The sequence below is a fragment of the Halichoerus grypus genome, chromosome X, assembly GCF_964656455.1.
Source record: "Halichoerus grypus chromosome X, mHalGry1.hap1.1, whole genome shotgun sequence".
NCBI lineage: Eukaryota > Metazoa > Chordata > Mammalia > Carnivora > Phocidae > Halichoerus > Halichoerus grypus.
In genome coordinates this window covers 68,846,351-68,866,015 of record NC_135727.1, presented here as the reverse complement: position 1 = coordinate 68,866,015, position 19,665 = coordinate 68,846,351, and the positions used below count along the sequence as shown (strand labels likewise).

Here is a 19,665-nt window from a genome sequence, read left to right as displayed (position 1 = left end):
GGCTCTTAACTATAGAAAACAAACTGATGGTTACCAGAGGGTAGGTGGGCAGGGGATGGTTTAAGTAGGTGATGGGAATTAAGGAGTACACTTATTATGATGAGCACCAGCTGTTGTAAGTGTTGAATCACTGAATTCTACACCTGAAACTAATATTACACTGTATGTTAACTAACCGGAATTTAAATAAAAACTTTTTAAAAAAGAAAATGACTATTTTTTCAATTATAAAATTAATATTAATCAATATTAATAAATTATAAATATTATGGATATGTAAAGTACTTAGAACAGTGTCTGGCACATAGAAATAGTACAATATAAGGTGTTTGTTGTATAAAAATAATGAATTAATTCATATATAGATAGATAGATATAGATATCTCCATTTTGGCAATGAAAGAACATGATTAAAGGTTACTTACAATAGACCAATGCTTCTCTAGTTCCTCTTCGGATTCCTCTTCCTGGACAGGGTACTGTTTTTGCAAAATGTATCAGAATTATAAAACCTGAAATTCAGTAATCTCTAACCAAGGAATGCTCTTTCATCTTTAATAAAGCTTCACCCTTTCATCCACTGGTTCTCTGCTCTCCAGACCCCTCACCCACCTTCTTAACTCTCTTTCTCCCTTCTCTATCCTCTCCCCTCCTTTTTTTCTCCCTAGCAAAGCTCCAACTTCTCCCAGGCCAGGCCCCACCTGGGCTTTGGTCCCACCCCTCCCTCTCCATTCTATTAACCCTCTCCCCTCTTGCCAGTCAGGCCATTCACTGTCTCCTAGAGCCTAGAGGCCATCCATAACCCGTTTCCTGATAAACCCATCTCTGCTTGTCCCTCTTTCCTTCCTCCCCTCCCTCTTTTTTTCTCCTTTGTCACATCAACATCCGCCTCAGCCACTCTACCTCCTCGCTCTTTCACTCCCTTCTCATGAGTTTCATGGAATCTGGCAGCTTTACCTTCCCTGGCCCTTTCCTCTATGACATTCTTATATACATAAATAAATATTATTTTACATCTCTTTTGGTATAAGACAAATATAATCCAGGCTGGATTATGTACACATTATTATAATTATATTTATTTTCCTTCCGATTTTAAGAGAAATAAAAACATTTTTGTGGACTCTTAAAAATGTAGTGGGCATAATGTACCCAAAGGATAAGTGTGACCTGCTAATACCTTCCAACCAAATCTTCCACCTGGCACTTGAAGGGGCAAGGCCATATCCTTTATTCCAATACCCTCAGAAGAAACAGTGTTTAACATTCATATTAATTTTATTTGGAATAAGCATGAGGAAAAAAGCTTAACTAATTATATAACTAATTTCCATGGAACACAGAAACATTACAGAAAAGAAAATGCACACTTTAACCCTACTTTGCAGAAGTACATGGTACAATTTATGGCAGGCTTTAGGAAAAGTGGTTTTAACTATACCTCACTGATAAGCAATAATGCAACTGGTTTCTGAGTCAATCACCATATCACATAAAATATAGGAACCTATAAACAAGCTAACAGTTAATTACAATAAAAAATCAAATGTATTTTAGTTAGTATAACTTGCTGCATTTGTATAACAATGACGAGAGGAAGGCATAGCTAGTGCAAACAGAATAAATCCCATTTATTGACAGGGTTGGAAGCAGGGTAATCTTGCTTTGCTTTTTCCAAGAAAAAACGTCTCTAAACAGATATGTCTCAGTTACCAATTCCGGTAATTTTCCATGGCTAGAAACTAATAGTAACATAACAAAAGCCATGGAGTCACAATAGCAAGGTATTCATATGCTTAGAGAATTCACTACCTTCTACATTTCTTGAAAAACTTTATACCACCAGAGGGGTAGGTGGAATGCATTGTTAAATATATTTGAAGATAGTTTTATTCTGAGACTACCAGGAAGAGACACACACATTATGGCCATAAGTAACTTACGGTTAAATTTTGGTTATTGTAAATGTAGGCTCTTAATGTGGAGACCCACATACACCAACCACCCTGCTTCAGAAGTTAGTATCTTCTGCTTGGGAGTTTAGGCCTTGGCCTTTAGCACCCTCAACAACAGCCACCCTGTTCTCATAAGTGACTCTGTCAGAACCCAAGTTTGTTTTATTCTCCCTTATTTGACCTCAGGTGCTTCTCCTGTGAAGTATAACATGGCTCTTGGGATAACAAAGGTGCAGTAAGGTATGAGCTATGAAAACATCTTCCTTATCTTCACTGGCATCCAGGCCCCACCCGATAGGTACTGAAGAAGTTGAAAAAAGACTCTCAGGGAAATTCCTGGATCGCTGTGTGCATCCATCCCCAAAACCTGTGCTTTTTTTTTTTTTTGAAGATTTTATTTATTTGACAGAGAGAGAGCGAGAGCAGGAACACAAGCAGGGGGAGTGGGAGAGGGAGAAGCAGGCTCCCCGCTGAGCAAGGAGACCGATGCGGGGCTCGATCCCAGGATCCTGGGATCACAACCCGAGCTGAAGGCAGACACTTAACGACTGAGCCACCCAGGTGCCCCCAAAACCTGTGCTTTTTCAGGACTTTTTGCACAGTGACGTTCTTTCCCTCCTTCTGATCTGTCTTTTTTTTTTTTTTTAAGATTTTATTTATTTGTTTGACAGAGAGAGACACAGCGAGAGAGGGAACACAAGCAGGGGGAGTGGGAGAGGGAGAAGCGGGCTTCCCGCCGAGCAGGGAGCCCGATGATGCGGGGCTCGATCCCAGGACCCTGGGATTATGACCTGAGCCGAAGGCAGACACTTAACTACTGAGCCACCCAGGTGCCCCCTTCTGATTTGTCTTATAAACAATGCAATGCTCCACCACAGATCCCTTAAAGGGATGGGAGTCAAGAGTAAAGGAACTTAGACTTGAGTGTATAAGTTTTGGTCAACACCTCATTTGTGAAGTAGTTGCTGGGTTCAAAGAGAAATTTCAGAGTGAAGGTGAGGGGCTCATCAGGTTTTAAAAACCTGATTTGCAGAACTCTCAAGTACTTCAGAATGGGCTTGTCATATTTTTGAATCAAGTGAGTGACCTCTTCAACATTCTTTAGAACCATGAGCCAGAAATTGGGGGTCCCTGTAGGATCCTCTGTCTCCTCATCCATATTTTGTCCCTCTATTCCTCCATACTCCCCAAACACTTTCTCTACATTTTCGAAAGCTTCTTAACAATACTCGTCCAAGTCCTCATACTCTGTATTCTCCAGACCCTGCATCTGAGCATCAGAATCATCTTCCACCCTAATATAACCATAGTCCTCGGCCTTGGACTTTACCTCACACTCCTCTTTTGTGGGTTAGCACAAAACCCACTTGATGATCTGGCATCTCTTTTCCAAAAAGGGCCTATAGATGTCAGGATATTTCCTCTCAATGGGATGAAAATCCTTCAGATTCTTGGCCTCTAGGCCTGCAGATTTGGCCAGAAGCTTTTTGAGAGCATACTCGGTACTTTACTGCCAGAGGCTCTCAATAAAGTCCTCATCTAAGGAGTATCCCATCAAAGCCTATCGAGAGGCTGTGGCTGCCCCAGGGCCAATTGGTGGGCTCACTTCACTGGCTGTGCCAGGTTCCCCAAGACCTTCCATTGTTACCTTTCTAATAGGAAAAGATTCACACAGTAGAAGAGATGGCTGTAGCCCAGGCAGTGGGCACTGGCAGGGTCTAAGATGGAGGCAGAAGTTGAAGCGGAAATGGCTTCAGCTGTGGCTGCTGTGGAAACTAGGCTGAGGTGGATGAAGAGGTGGAGGGGCAGGCAAGCACAATACCAGAGCAGGCCTAAAGCTGCAGCAGGAACAACTGATTAAACGGCCTTCCCCTCTAGCTGCCTTGGCAAAAGGAGGTGGTGTCACAAGCCCCTTGTGCAGATGACATAATCACCTTATTTGTTGAGCAGCTGTCATTGGCAAATCTTTGTTCAATGAATGATTAGATCTAGCAAACCTCCAGTGCCACCCATCTTCCCTGTGGTAGCAGCTCCAAAATTTCTAGACCAGAGGGGTTCACTGAGGACTGATCTAGAGAGAAGATCTTAAGTAAGCCTGAGAAAATTTGAGCCTGTAAGAGCAAAGAATGCAGGTGAGGGGACTTTTTAGAGGCTAGAAATGTGACTTCCAAGCCTCTCTTATGTGGAAGATTAATAGATCTAATACTGATGACCACTAGTAGAGTGTTGTTCAATAATCTTTTCAATAACATCTATGCTTTCTTTTTATCTATGTTTAACAAATATTACGGTTAAAAAAATTCAAAAAGAGGGGTGCCTGGGTGGTTTGGTTGGTTGAGCATCTGCCTTCGGCTCAGGTCATGATCTCAGGGTCCTAGGATCGAGCCCCATGTCAGGCTCTCTGCTCAGCTGGGAGTCTGCTTCTCCCTCTCACTCTCCCTCTGTGCTCTCTCTCAAATAAATAAATAAAATCTTCAAAAAAATTTCAAAAAGAGCTTAAGGGTGCAGCTATAATGTCAGCTCTAATTTACCAAAAGAAAAAAAAAACACAAAAAAACCCACAAAAAAAGAATGCCTTCAGCCCATTCACCTCATTATTTTTGCTCCAATGTAAGGACATGTGCAAAAAACAAAACACAAGCATTTTTACATTCAAATATATAAACAAAAGAGAAGGGGGTAAAACACTAAAATATCTTTCCCTGCTTGACTTATTTCACTTAGCATAATACCTCATATGTGGACTATAAGGAATAGCACAGAGGACCATGGGGGAAGGGAGGGAAAACTGAACGGGAAGAAATCAGAGAGAGAGGCAAACTATGAGAGACTCTGGACTCCGGGAAACAAACTGAAGGTTACAGAAGGTGGTAGTGAGGGGGTGGGGTAACCAGATGGTGGGAATTAAGGAGGGCACGTGATGTGATGAGCACTGGGTGTTATACGCAACTAATGAATCACTGAACACTACATCAAAAACTAATGACGTACTATATGTTGGCTAATTGAACATAATAAAAACACTAAAATATCAACCGTGAAGATCTGATGATGTGACTCCCTACAGATTGTTTATTTTCTAGTTCTGGATTTTCAAAATCTCTATGAAGAATGTGCATTGTCTTAAAATTCAATCAATTCTGACATTTCCTGGGGAAGAATGAGATGAGATGGAATGGGGTGGGAGTAAAGAAGGGCCTATGGTGATCAGGGTACAATTTTATGTATGACTAGTTAATACTATACACCCAGATTATCAATATCCCAGAGTACTGCTGATGAATTGCAAATTATCCTTTCTCCATGTAGGCTCTTTTGGAGATAAAATGAGGATACTCAAATCTGAAGTAATATTGCTGAAAGCAAAACATTTGCATTGATATTCTGAATAAATTGGAAATACTCAATGACTCAGCACTAGGGAAAAGGTTAAAGATGTGATAATGTCTTAACAAGATGGAATGCCATGCGGCATTAAAAAATTGCCTAGGGTGGGGAAAACAGCTAGTTTTTTTCTTGTCCACATTTTGATAAAGTTCACATATAACTTAAAGACTTTATTTTTAAAGAGGGTCTGTTATATTCCAGACCTAACAGTTTACTGTTTAGTGTGATAATCACATAAATAATCAGACTGTTAGTGTATTTCTTTCCAGGTTTTTAGGTGTATGTGTGTATTTTAGTTTTAGAAAACCACAAACACAGTATTATTTCAATGCTTCTTCTTGCCTCCTTTTTAGATGATAGGTGTCTAGGGATGTTTGATTAGTTGTTTTATATTTGATGCAGTGGCTCTGCTACTTTCCACACCTTCAAATTTCCACATAATAAACCCTCTTGAAGATAATGAGAAAAAAAGGAAGAGGAAGAGGAGAGAAGAAATGGGAGTAGAAAAAGAAGAGAAAGAGAACAGGGATGAAAATCTTCTCATTAGGCTAAAAGACACCTGTTAGGGAGTCACAAAAATGGAAGGTTCTAGAGGCAGTCTTGTGTGGAGGATGGAGCAAGGAGCTTAAGTAGCATATAAAGAAAAGATGTTTTTCCCTCAGTGAATATCATGTAAATATTTAACCACTCCAATTATGTCTGTGTATGTGCATGTGCACACTGTGTTTGATTAAAACCTATCTCATTTAAAATAGACTGAAAAAAGAAAGCTCAATGATATATGCAGTCTCAGGCTTGCATGTCAGTCCTATAGTTCCATAGTTGAATATATGGCTTTATCCTACACACTCTAAGAATCTCTAAACACTCACTGCCATCATCTAACTTCTAGAGGACAAGAAGAAAAATTTTTGGATGTCAGCTTTGAGAAACAAAACTGGTTTCTGTAGGATTAAGAAGGCTAAGACTGACACAAATTCTTTTTTTTTTTTAAAGATTTTATTTATTTATTTGACAGAGAGAGACACAGCAAGAGAGGGAATACAAGCAGTGGGAGTAGGAGAGGGAGAAGCAGGCCTCCCGCAGAGCAGGGAGCCCGATGCGGGGCTCGATCCCAGGACCTGGAATCATGACCTGAGCCGAAGGCAGATGCTTAACGACTGGGCCACCCAGGCGCCCCTCTTTTTTTCTTTTTTAAATAGTATCCATGCCCAGCACAGAGCCTGACATGAGGCTTGAACTCACAACCCTGAGATCAAGACCTGTGCTGAGATCAAGAGTCGGATGCTCAATTGACTGAGCCACCCAGGTGCCCCAAGACTGACACAAATTCTGAGATCCAAATACAATGACAGAAACACAAATAACACTTGAACTACTTCTGTTTAAACTTACAATTCCAGTTGCAATTACTATATTGCCCTTAAAATGTGATTTATGCACATTCCAATTACATAAAATAGTAGAAAAGTTTTTTTTATTTTGCATGTACTAACAATTCAGTAACTATTGCTAACTCTTTCTTCCAAAATTTTTACCCTAAATCTCCATAAGCACAAATATAAATTACCAATTTCCAAACAGTGCACTCTGCTTTAGTGTGTCTTTCATTTATTTTTTTTAGTGCAGAAACAGATTTATTTTTTCTCCTTTATCTTTTTCCCAAAAAATAACTTCAAGTGATTAATATTCAGAATTTGCTTCTTTTTTTAAAATTTTATTACGTTGTGTTAGTCACCATACAATACATCATTGGTTTTTGATGTGGTGATCCACGATCCATTGTTTTCATATAACACCCAGTGCTCCATGCAGTACGTGCCCTCCTTAATACCCATCACCGGGCTAACTATGGAAATTGTTGCCTCTATTATAATATCACAGAACTTTAATTAGCTAATAATAAAAATCCTACATAGACCTATGATAATTCTAATTTTAAAACAATGGAATAAAATCAGAAAAGCAGGTTGGCCTTCTAAATCAGAACAGTGACACAAGTATTGGATGTACACTTTCTGGCAGGTTATTTTTATCTATGTATCCAGACACACCCTTCAGCTATGTAGTACATGAAACTAGTCCTTCCAAACATAGGGCAACTTAAATCACCTGGGTTTATTTCAAAATATTAAGTTTAGAGAAATTAATCCATGGGTTTCCAAAAAAAACATAAAATCTCTAATGAATTGACTGAATTGTCTTCTGATAACAGTGTAGCTGATACAAAAATTCCCCTTTGGAACTTGTATAATAGCATGAAGAAAACAACAAGTCAGTGTGGCTGTAGGTTTGACTTCTTTATGGATAGCTGCCAAGTGCTTTCACTGGGCTTTAATTTTTTTTATTTATTTTAGAGAGAGAGCACAAGTGGGAGGGGCAGAGGGAGAGGAAGCCCAGAGCAGGGCTAGATCTCAGGACCATGAGATCACAACCATGAGATCACAACCTGAGCTGAAACCAAGAGTCAGATGCTTAACAGACTACACCACCCAGGTGCCCCTTCCCTGGGCTTTTAAATCCCCAGTATAATAACTCCACTTCACTACCAAAAACAACTATCCCAGTGACTGACCTCCCAATAACATCCCTTAAAAATAAACAATGAGTTTTTATAGATAAAGTCACACCATTCTTACATCTTACATAGACTATGCTTAACGGTTGATCTTCTTGTTAACCACATAAGGATAAATAATAAAAATAAAAATCCTACCTACAACTTCAGCTATTTTTGTCATGTTATAATTTCCCTGACCTTTACAGCTTTGCTATTATTTGAACTAAAAATGAACTTTGGGAAAATAAAAGGCTATATAAGCTTACAGGTAGAAATCACTTATTTTTCTAAAACCACTCCTAATCCTTTTCAAAGTGTGTTTTATGAACGCCTTTTTGTTTGGATCTTAAGAGTTCTATTATGAAATCTTCACAAAATATTTCCCCCTCTAGCTTCTCCACCTGGAAAATAATGCTTTGGGTCATACAGTCAATTAGTAGTAATGTTGGAAATAAATTGCAGCTCTCCTAAGTCCCTTCCCACATTCTATCCCACATTAAATTTATAAAAATCATCTAGGAAAAATTATCAATATTCTTCCAACAACAGGAAAAACTGCTACATATCATAATCTTGAGGAAAAGAAAACAATCTACTGACATTGGGAGCTGATCTGGCACACAAATAGCCCTTGGTATTCTCCTGTTGCATATAAACAATCTCACAACACCAACATAAGAGAAGGCCACTCTGTGACAGTGATGGACTAAGATAAAAAAGACACTACTCTGTAATTATGTCTGAACACAGAAAAATACATGGACATTGTCCAAAGCACAAAAATGACCAAACATACTCCTATCCTGGCTAGTATGAGTAAATGATGTTACTTTACCAGTTTTAGCTTTATTTTGAGATAACACATTTTAAAAGATACTAAGTCGATCATCTTTACATTTGTCTTTTGTCCATCTGTATATCTTCTTTGGAAAAATGTCTATTCAGGTCCTCTGCCCATTTTCAAATCAGATTGGTTTTTTGGTGTTGCATTGTTTACGTTCTTTATATATTTTGGATATTAATCCCTTATCTGATATATCATTTGTAAATATCTTCTCTCCTTCAGGGGGCTGCCTTTTTCTTTTGTTGATGGTTTCCTTTGTGTGCAAAAATTTTTATTTAGATGTAGTCCCAGTAGTTTATTTTTGCTTTTTTTTCCCTTGCCTCAGGAGACATATGTAGAAAAAAAGTTGCTACAGCTGGGGTGTCTGGGTGGCTCAGTCAGTTAAGCATCCAACTCTTTGATTGTGGCTCAGGCCATGGTCTCAGGGTCATGAGATCAAGCCCCACATAGGGCTCCACACTCAGTTGGGAGTCTGCTTGAGATTCTTTCCTCTGTGCCTCCCCCCACTTACTCACGTGCATGCACTCTCAAATAAATAAATCTTTTAAAAAAAGGTTGCTACAGCCAATGTAAAAAAAGTTACTGCTTGTGTACTCTTCTAGGATTTTTATAGTTTCAGGTCTCATATTTATATCTTTAATACATTTTGAGTTTATTTTTGTGTATGGTGTTAAAAAGCAGTCCAGTTTCATTCTTCTACATGTAGCTGTCCAGTTTTCCCAACACTATTAATTAGACTGTCTTTTTCTCATTGGATATTCTTGAGTCCTTTATCATAGATTAATTGACCATATAAGTGTGGGTTTATTTCTGGGCTGTCTATTCTGTTCTATTGATCTATGTGTCTATCTTTGTGCCAGTATCATCCTGTATTGATTACTACAGCTTTATAGTATATCTTGAAATCTGGAATTGTGATACCTCCTGCTTTATTTGTTTGTTTCTCAAGATTGCTTTGGCTATTCAGGGTCTTTTGTGGTTCCATACAAATTTTAGTATTACTCGTTCTAGTTTTGTGAAAAATATTGTTGGTATTTTGATAGGGATTGCATTGAATCTGCAGATTGCTTTGGGTGACATGGACATTTTAACAATATCAATTCTTCCAATCCATGAGCTCGGAATATCTTTCCATTTTTTTGTGTCATCTTCAATTTCTTTCATCAGTGATTTATAGTTTTCAGATTATAGTTCATTCCTAGGTATTTTATTATTTTTGATGCAACTGCAATTGGTGTTTTCTTAATTTCTCTTTCTGATACTTAGTTAGTGTCCATTGAAAGAAGAATGGATAAGGAAGATGTGGTTGTGTATGTGTGTGTGTGTATATACACATATATACATGTGTATATATATGTATATTTACTTTTACACTATATATATGAATATATATGTGTGTATATACTTGTACACACACATTTACATAATAGAACATTATGCAGCCATAAAAAAGGATGAGATGGTGCCATTTGAGACAACATGGATGGACCTAGAGGGTATTATGCTAAGTTAAATAAGTCAGACTGAGAAAGAGAAATACCATATGATTTCACTCACATGTGGAATTTTAAAAAAATGAATAAACAAACAAAAAGCAAAATCAGAACTATAAATAGAGAACAAGCTGATTGTTGCCGGAGGGGATGGGATGGGGGGATAGGCAAAATAGGTGAAGAGGAGTGGGAAATACAGGCTTCTAGTTATAGAATGAATAAGTCATGGGAATAAAAGGCACAGTATAAGGAATATAGTTAATGATAATACCAATGTATGGTGACAGATGATAGCTACACATGTGGTGAACATCACATAATGTATAAGCTTGTCAAATCACTGTTGTACACCTGAAACTAATGTACTATTGTGTTATGTATACTTAAATTTAAAAAGAAATTTTTAAAAAAGATACAAAGTCAAATTGCCCCCACCTTCTGACATCACCCAATCCAGAATAAAGCCTAGTTTGCTTAAATTCTTTACCCTAATCACCTAATACAAATAATATAATAATAATACAATGTAACAATATAATACTTCCTTTTGAACATCCACTGTATGGGGGCGCCCAAGACCACCCCTAAATTCAGAGATTCACAACTGATCACAGGACTCAGCATACAGTCATACTGATAGCCAAGATTTATTATGGTAAAAGGATACAAAGAAAAATAAGCAAAGTGAAAAGGCTCATGGGTCAAGGCCACAGAAAATGGTGCAAGCGTCCAAGAGTCTTCTCTAAGAGATATCAAACTGCACACATTTCCTACAGCACTGAGTTGTGACAATACCTGTGAAGTGCTGTCTACCAGGAATTTCATTAGAGACTGAGTACCCAAGGTTCTTACTGGGGCTGGTTACATAGGCTCCCAAAGTGGCTTCCTACCAGGGGAACTTCTGCCCCAGGGTTTCCAGTCTGGTCCAATTAATTCAGTTTAGCCCTTGTTTTTTTATTTTTTATTTTTTAAAAGATTTTATTTATTTATTCATGAGAGACAGAGAGGCAGAGGCAGAGGGAGAAGCAGGCTCCCCGCCGAGCAAGGAGCCCGATGTGGGACTTGATCCCAGGACCCTGGGATCATGACCTGAGCCAAAGGCAGACGCTTAACGGACTGAGCCACTCAGGTGCCCTAGCTCTTGTTTTTTTAGAGACTGCTAGAAGGTAATAAGTTCCAAACAGTTTTGCTTGTCCATGTCACCAGATCATCTGCTTTGTGAGTGCAGATGACATCTGGAGGTTCTCTGCATGGAAAGTACAACAACACAACCCCTGCTGTCTGTTAGTCAGCATGGTCTGATGTGATCTTAGGGCCAGGAGTCAGTGTGAATTCAAAGCACTCTCAGAAGCTTGAAAGATAACACTGGTGCTTTTACTGGGGAGAAGGGGAAAGCTTCCAGGAGTTGTTCTGAAAAACAAAGGTCTCTAATGCCTTACCACTCCCCTCCATACCTCCCCAAGTGCCTGTTTTTTTTTTCTTCTCAGTTGTTACAAAATCAGTGTGTCTTACTCAGTAATCATAATTTATGTTTTTCTGGTTTTTTTTTTTTTTTGTCTCATCCAGACCATTCATTTGAATGAGTTTTATGAAAAGAGGGACCAAAGCATTTTCAAAGAAAAACAATTTTACATGACTTAACAAAATCATGTTCTAACCAAATCAAAAAAATTCAAAATATGTTTATATAACCCTTATTCATTTTGTTCTAATCATTTATCCAGCGAGAACTCATACACACACACACAAAAAAACCAATGCTATTCTGGAGATATCTGTATTTATTAAACAAAATATCTTACTAAGGTGTGGGTATGAGGAGAAAGGTGAGGGAAGTACAGTCAGGCTATCAGTCTATTGTTGCAAAGTGCAACTAATCCAAAAAGCCAAACACAGCAAGTCAACAGCATCCAGCCATCTCCAAAAATGGGTCAAGTGTCCAATTTGTCATGACTAGGTAGAGGAGTCACAGTCCTATGCTGTGCCCTCCTCCAACTTGCAGCTTTCAGCTAGAATCACAAGAATGCAATTATTTGTGTGTGTGTGTGTGTGTGTGTGTGTGTGTCAAGAACATATCCCAATAAAGTGGTTTCTTTAAAAAAAATAAAATTAGTCTCTGTGTGAGAAATAAAGAGGTATTCAACAGCTCAATTTTAGAAGGTCCCATTATAGAATAAGCCCTTTTCCGTGGGCATCTGTATGTGACCCAGAGGGTCCAGCCAATATCCAGAATATGTTCATAGTTTATGATCCCACAGAGGGATGTCCTAAATCTGAAACCCTCTCAGAGTCTGTGTTCTGCTTGCTGAGTGAAGCAATTTCATTAGTTTCAGTATAGCATAGTTAATGCTGGGGCTAAAACAGTTCACAGCAAACAATATTAAGGTTTCAGATTAGAGTCAGGTACAGGCAATCACCACCTGTGAATTCAGAATTTGAACCAAGCAAGCAGCATTTCTTTTTTTTTAAGATTTTATTTATTTATTTGAGAGAGAGAGAGAGAGCATGAAGGGGGGGAGGGTCAGAGGGAGAAGCACACTCCCCGCTGAGCAGGGAGCCCAATGCAGGACTCGATCCCAGGACTCCAGGATTACGACCCAAGCCGAAGGCAGTCGCCCAACCAACTGAGCCACCCAGGTGTCCTGTAAGCAGTATTTCTTAGGCATTAGAAAAGATGATATACTGTAAGGCCACAGGATTGTGTTCCAAGTTCCAGGACAAGTAAGGCTTTCCTACGCCCTTTTTATCTTGTCAGTTTTAGAGTCCAACTTCACCTCCACAAAAATATGCACATCAAGACAAAAATGCAATACTTCTAATGGTTAGACATTTGGATTCAACAAGAGCTCGTTAGCAGATTAAAAACATATTTTTTCAAGTTTTTATTTATGGGGCACCTGAGTGCCTCAGTCGGTTAAGTGTTCGACTCTTGATTTCGGCTTAGGTCATGATCTCAGGGTCGTGAGATTAAGCCCCACATCGGGCTCCATCCTGGAGCCTGCTTAAAATTCTCTCTCTTCCTGTGCCCCACCCCCACTCCTGCTCTCTTTCTGTAAATAAATAAATAAATTCCAGCTAGTTAACATACAGTGTAATATTAGCTTCAGGTGTAGAATTTATTGATCACTTACATACAACACCCAGTGCTCATCACAAGTGCCCTCCTTAATCCCCATCACCAATTTCACACAACCTCCACCCACCCCTCCTCCAGTAACCATCAGTTTGTTCTCTATAGTTGAGTCTGTTTCTTTGTTTGCCTCTCTCCCCCCAGAACCATGTTCATTTGTTTTGTTTCCTAAATTCCAAATATGAGTGAAATCATATAGTATTTGTCTTTCTCTGACTGACTTATTTTGTGTAACATAATACTATCTAGCTCCATCCATGTTGTTGCAAATGGCAAGATTTCATTCTTTTTGATGGTAATATTCCATTGTATATATAACCACATCTTCTCTTTCCATTCATCAGTTGATGGGCATTTGGACTCTTTCCATAAATGGGCTATTGTTGATAATGTTGCTATAAACATCAGGATGCATGTATTCTTTTGAATTAATATTTTTGTATTCTTTGGGTAAATACTTAGTAGTGCAATTACTGGATCATAGGGTAGTTGTGCTTTTAACTTTTTGAGGAACCTCCAAACTGTTTTCCAGAGTGGCTGCACAAGTTTGCCTTACCATCAACAGTGTAAGAGGCTTGCCCTTTCTCCACATCCTTGCCAACATCTGTTGTTTCTTGTGCTGTTACTTTTAGCCATTCTGGCAGGTGTGAGGTGATAATCTCATTGTAGTTTTGATTTGTATTTCCCTGATGATGAGTGATGCTGAGCTTCTTTGCATGTGTCTGTTGGCCATCTGTATGTCTTCTTTGGAAAAAATGTCTATTCATATCTTCTCATTTTTTTTTAAGATTTATTTATTTGAGAGAGAGTGTGTGCAGGGGGAGAGGCAGAGCAAGAGGGAGAGTAATCCTCAAGCAAACTCAACAACTGAGCATGGAGCCTGAGTAGGGGTTTGATCCCAGGACCCTGAGATTATGACCTGAGCCAAAATCAAGAGTCAGACGCTTAACTGACTGAGCCACCCAGGCACCTTCTTCTGCTCGTTTTTAAGTGGATTATTTCTTTCTTGGATGTTGAGTTTTTTAATATTTTATTTATTTGACAGAGAGAGACAGAGAGAGAGAGAGAGAATGAGCAGGGGGAGCAGCAGCGGGAGAGAGAGAAGCAGGCTCTCTGCTGTGTAGGGAGCCTGATGCGGGGCTTGATCCCAGAACCCTGGGATCATGACCTGAGCTGAAGGCAGATGCTTAACTGACTGAGCCACCCAGGTGTCCCTTGGATGTTGAGTTTTATAAGTTCTTTATGTATTTTGAATACTAATTCTTTATCAGATATGTCATTTGCAAATATCTTCTCCCATTCTGAAGGTTGCCCTTTTGTTTTGTTGACTGCTTCTTTCACTGTGAGAAGCTTTTTACCTTGATGAAGTCCCAATCGTTCATTTTTGCTTTTGTTTCCCTTGTCTCAGGAGACATACCTAGTAAGAAGTTGCTACAGCTGATGTCAAAAAGATTACTGCCTATGTTCCCCTCCACAATTCTGGTGGTTTCTTGTCTTACATTTAGGTCATTCATCCATTCTGAATTTATTTTTGTGTACGGTGTAACAAAGTAGTCCAGTTTCATTCTTCTGCATGTTGCTGTCCAATTTTCCCAACACCATTTGTTGAAGAGACAGTCTTTTTCCCATTGTATATTCTTTCCTCCTTTGTTGAAAATTACTTGACCATATAGTTGTTGGTTCATTTATGGGTTTTCTATTCTGTTTCATTCATCTATGTGTCTATTTTTGTGCCAGTACCATACTGTTTTGATCACTACAGCTTTGTAATATAACTTGAAGTTCACAATTGAGTTACCTCCAGCTTTACTTTTCTTTTTCAAGTTTGCTTTGGCTATTCCGAGTCTATTGTGGTTCCATACAAATCTTAGGATTTGTACTAGTTCTGTGAAAAAAATGCTGTTGGTATTTTGAAAGAGATTGCATTGAATGTGTAGATTGCTTTGGGTAGTATAGACATTTTAACAACATTTGTTCTTCCAATCCATGAACATGGAACGCTTTTCCATTTCTTTGTGTCCTCTTCAATTTCTTTCATCACTGTGTGATAGTTTTCAGAGTACAAGTCTTTCACTTCTTTGGTTAGGTTTATTGCTAGGTATCTTATTGTTTTGGGTACAATTGTAAATTGGATTGATTCCATGATTTCTCTTTCTGTTATTATTGATGTATATAGAAATGCAACAGACTTCTGTACATTGATTTTGTATCCTGCCACTTTACTGAATTTGTATATCCATTCTAGCAATTTTTGGTGGACTTTTTGCGTTTTCTATATAGAGTATTATGTCATCTGCAAATAGTGAAAGTTTGACTTCTTCCTTGCTGATTTGGATGACTTTCATTTCTTTCTGTTGTCTGATTGCTGTGGGAGTACTTTCAGTACTATGTTAAATAACAGTGGTGAGAGTGGACATCCCTGTCTTGTTCCTGACCGTAGAGGAAAAGCTCTCAGTTTTTACCCATTGAGGATGATATTAACTGTGGGGATTTTGTATATGGCCTTTATTATGTTGGGGTATGTTCCCTCTAACCCTACTTTACTGAGGGTTTTATCATGAATGGATGTTGTACTTTGTCAAATGCTTTTTCTGCATCTATTGAAATGGTCATATAGTTCTTATCCTTTTATTAATGTGATGTATCACATTGATTAATTTGTGAACAGTGAACAACCCTTGCAGCCCAGGAATAAATCCCATCTGATCCTGGTAAATGATTCTAGCAATGTACTGTTGGATTTGGTTTGCTGGTATTTTATTGAGAATTTTTGCATCTATGTTCATCAGGGATATTGGCCTGTAGTACTTTTTTTTTAGTGGAGTCTGTCTGGTTTTGGTATCAAGGTAAGCTGACCTCTTAGAATGAATTTGGAAGTTTTCCTTCTACTTCTATTTTTTGGACTGGTTTGAAAAGAATGTATTAACTCTTCTTTAAATGTTTGCCTGTGAAGCCATGTGGCCCTGGACTTTTGTTGATGGGAGATTTTTGATTACCGATTCAATTTCTTTGCTGGTTATTGGTCTGTTCAAGTTTTCTATTTGTTCCTGTTTCAGTTTTGGTAGTTTACAAATTTCTAGGAATTTATCCATTTCTTCAGGTTCTCCAATTTTTGGCATAAACCTTTTCATAATATTTTTATAACTGTTTGTATTTCTGTGGTGTTGGCTGTTATTTCTCCTCTCTCACTTGTGATTTTATGTATTCGGGTCCTTTCTCTTTTCTTTTTGATAATTCTGGCCAGAGTTTTATCCATTTTATTAATTTTTTCAAGGAACCAGCTTCTGGTTTCATTGATCTGTTCTAATTGTTTTTTTCAGTTTCTATATCATTTATTTTTACTCTAACCATTACTATTCCCTCTTTTGGCTGGCTTTAGGCTTTGTTTATTGTTGCTTCTTAGTTCCTTTAGGTGTAAGGTTAGGTTGTTTATTTGAGAATTTTCTTGCTTCTTAAGGTAGGCCTGTATTGCTATATACTTTCCTCTTAACACTGCTTTTGCTGCATCCCAAAGGTTTGGGACTGTTGTGTTTTCATTTTCATTTGTTTCCATGTATTTTTTTAAATTTCTTCTTTGATTTCCTGGTTGAACCATTCATTATTTAGTAGCATGTTGTTTAACCTCCATATTATTTGTGGTCTTTCCAAGTTTTTTCTTGTGGTTGACTTCAAGTTTCATAGCATTGTAGTCAGAAAATATACACGGTATGACCTCAATCCTTTTGTACTTGTTGAGAGCTGATCTGTGACCTAGTATGTGATCCATTCTGGAGAATGTCCCAGGGGCATTTGAAAAGAATGTGTATTATGCTGCTTTGGGATGAAATGTTTGAAATATATCTGTTAAGTCCATCTGTTCAAGTGTATCATTCAAAGCCACTGTTTCATGTTGATTTTAGATAATCTGTCTATTGATGTAAGTGGGATGTTAAAGTTCCCTATTATTGTATTATTATGAATGAGTTCCTTTATGTTTGTTATTGATTGTTTTATATATTTGGGTGCTCCCGTGTTAACTATTTACCATTGTTAGATCTTCCTGTTGGATTGTCCTCTTTATTATGCTATAGTGTCCTTCTTCATTTCTTGTTACAGTCTTTGTTTTAAAGTCTGGTTTCTCTGATATAAGTATTGATACTTTGGCTTTCTTTTGATGTCCATTTGCATAATACATGTTTCTTCATCCACTCACTTTCAGTCTGCAGGTGTCTTTAGTTCTAAAATGAGCCTCTTTTAGGCAGCGTATAGATGGGTCTTGTTTTCTTATCCATTCTGACACCCTATGTCTTTTGATTGGCACATTTAGTCCAATCACATTCAGAGTAATTATTAATAGATATGTATTTAGTGCCATTTTATTACTTGTTTTGTCATTGTGTCTGGAGATTTTCTCTGCCCCTTTCTTGTCTTTACCACTTTTGGTCTTTCCTTTCCATTCAAAGAGTCCTCCTTAATGTTTCTTGTAGGACTGCTTTAGGGATCATGAACTCCTTTAGTTTTTGTTTGTCTGGAAACCCTTTCTCTCTCCTTCTATTCTGAATGATAGCCTTGCTGGATGGAGGATTCTTGGCTGCAGATTTTTCCCATTTAGCACATTGAATATACTATGCCACTCCCTTCTGGCTTGCCAAGTTTATGTTGAGATATCTGTAGCTAGCCTTATGGGTCTTCCCTTGTAAGTTAGGGATTTCTTTTGTCTTGCTGAATTTAAGATATTTTTCTTTATCACTATATTTTGCCAACTTAATTACAATATGTCTTGGTGTTGGCTTGCTTTTTGATGGGAGTTCTCTGTACCTCCAGGATCTAGGTGTCTGTTTCCTTCCCCAGATTAGGGAAGTTTTCAGCTATTATTTCCTCAAATAGATTTTCTCCCCCGCCCCTTCTCTCTTCTTCTTTTGGGAATCTTATAATACAAATGTTATTACATTTGATGGAGTGACTGAGTTCCTTAAGTCTATTCTTGTCTTCCATAATTCTTATTTCTCTCTTTTGTTCAGCATTATTATTTTCCATTATTTTATCTTCTGTATGACTTATTCATTCCTTCACTTCTTCCATCCTTGTTTTCATTACATCCAGCCTGTTTTGAATATCAGTTATTGCATTTTTCATTTCTGACTCATTGTTTTTTAACTCTTTTATCTCTGTGGTAAGGGCCTCCCTGAAGTCTTCCATTCTTTTCTCAAGCCTAGCAAGTATCCTTATGATACTTTGTTGCCTAAATTCTCCATCAGGCATATCACTTATATCTGTTTGGCTTAGATCTCTGGCCATGACCTTGTTCTTTCATTTGGAATGAATTCCTCCATCTTGGCATTTGGTCTAAGTCTCTGCCTTCTTCTCTGTTTCAGAAAAGCCCATTATGTTTCCTGGTCCTGCAAGTAATGGCTTTATGAAGAAAAGGTCATATAGTGTCCAGGGTCTGGTGCTCCAAGGAGTGTCTCTGGTGTGTGCTGTGTACACTCTGCTGTTGTGTTTTAGGTGTTCTCTCCTTTAGGCCAGTCATCTGCAGAAGCTCTCCTTGCCTGCACTGGGCAATGTTTGGTCCTTGGCCAGAATATGGCATGTCTTAACTAGGTGTGCTCTGGTCTCCTTGTTAAATGTGACCTGATACTACTTCCACTAGAACTGAAGGTCTGCAGAATTCTCTGGTCAGGACACATGGTATGGGCACAGGTTTCTTCCGGTCTTCTGGGGAAGGGGCCCACTGCATTGGGACTAATGCAAGCTTGACCAAGAAGGGCAGTATTGCCAGAGCACAGTGGTGTGGTTCTTGGTGTAAGCAGGTTAGGCAGCCAGTGTCAGTGCTATACTCCTTACTACAGTGGCTCTGTGTTTATGCTGAGGGGCAGGGGAGGGAAATGGTACTAGCCAGCTCCTTTGTCCCTAGATAGGAGTCCCTGTTCATGCTGCCTCTCAGGCATGCACTCCGAGAAGAGCAAATAATCACCTTGTGTGCCCCAGCTTTTCTTCAGATCACTGTTTCTAAGCTGTCTACCTCTGGATTGTTGCCTGCCTTCTCTCCAGGAGTAGGGCAGCACCCTCAGGGCTCTATCCAAGCCAAGATCCCTGACCTTTAAAACTCCAGTCTTTATGCCCCACTGGTTGCAAGAACTCATGGAATTCAGCCCCTCTCGTTTTCCCAGCCAATGACTTTGGGGAAGTGTTCTCCTGTGAGTTCCCCTGTGTGCTCCTCTCTCTCACCTTCCTCTGTGACCAAAGCTCCCTCCCCCTGGCAGCACCTGCGACCTGTTTCTCCCTGAAACCATGTTCTCCACACTTTCTACTTTCTT

At 38.7% G+C, this 19,665-nt stretch overlaps 1 protein-coding gene across 6 annotated transcripts in view; it reads right to left on the bottom strand.

Annotated features, from left to right (window-relative positions):
* Positions 1-19,665, bottom strand: part of NAP1L2 (nucleosome assembly protein 1 like 2) — a 236,007-nt gene that overhangs the window by 39,047 nt on the left and 177,295 nt on the right. For all 6 annotated transcript variants that reach the window (XR_013444694.1, XM_078064739.1, XM_078064736.1 and 3 more), the window contains one exon: positions 426-479. The gene's annotated coding sequence lies outside the window, so the exon portion shown is untranslated. The remainder of the gene's footprint in view (positions 1-425; positions 480-19,665) is intronic.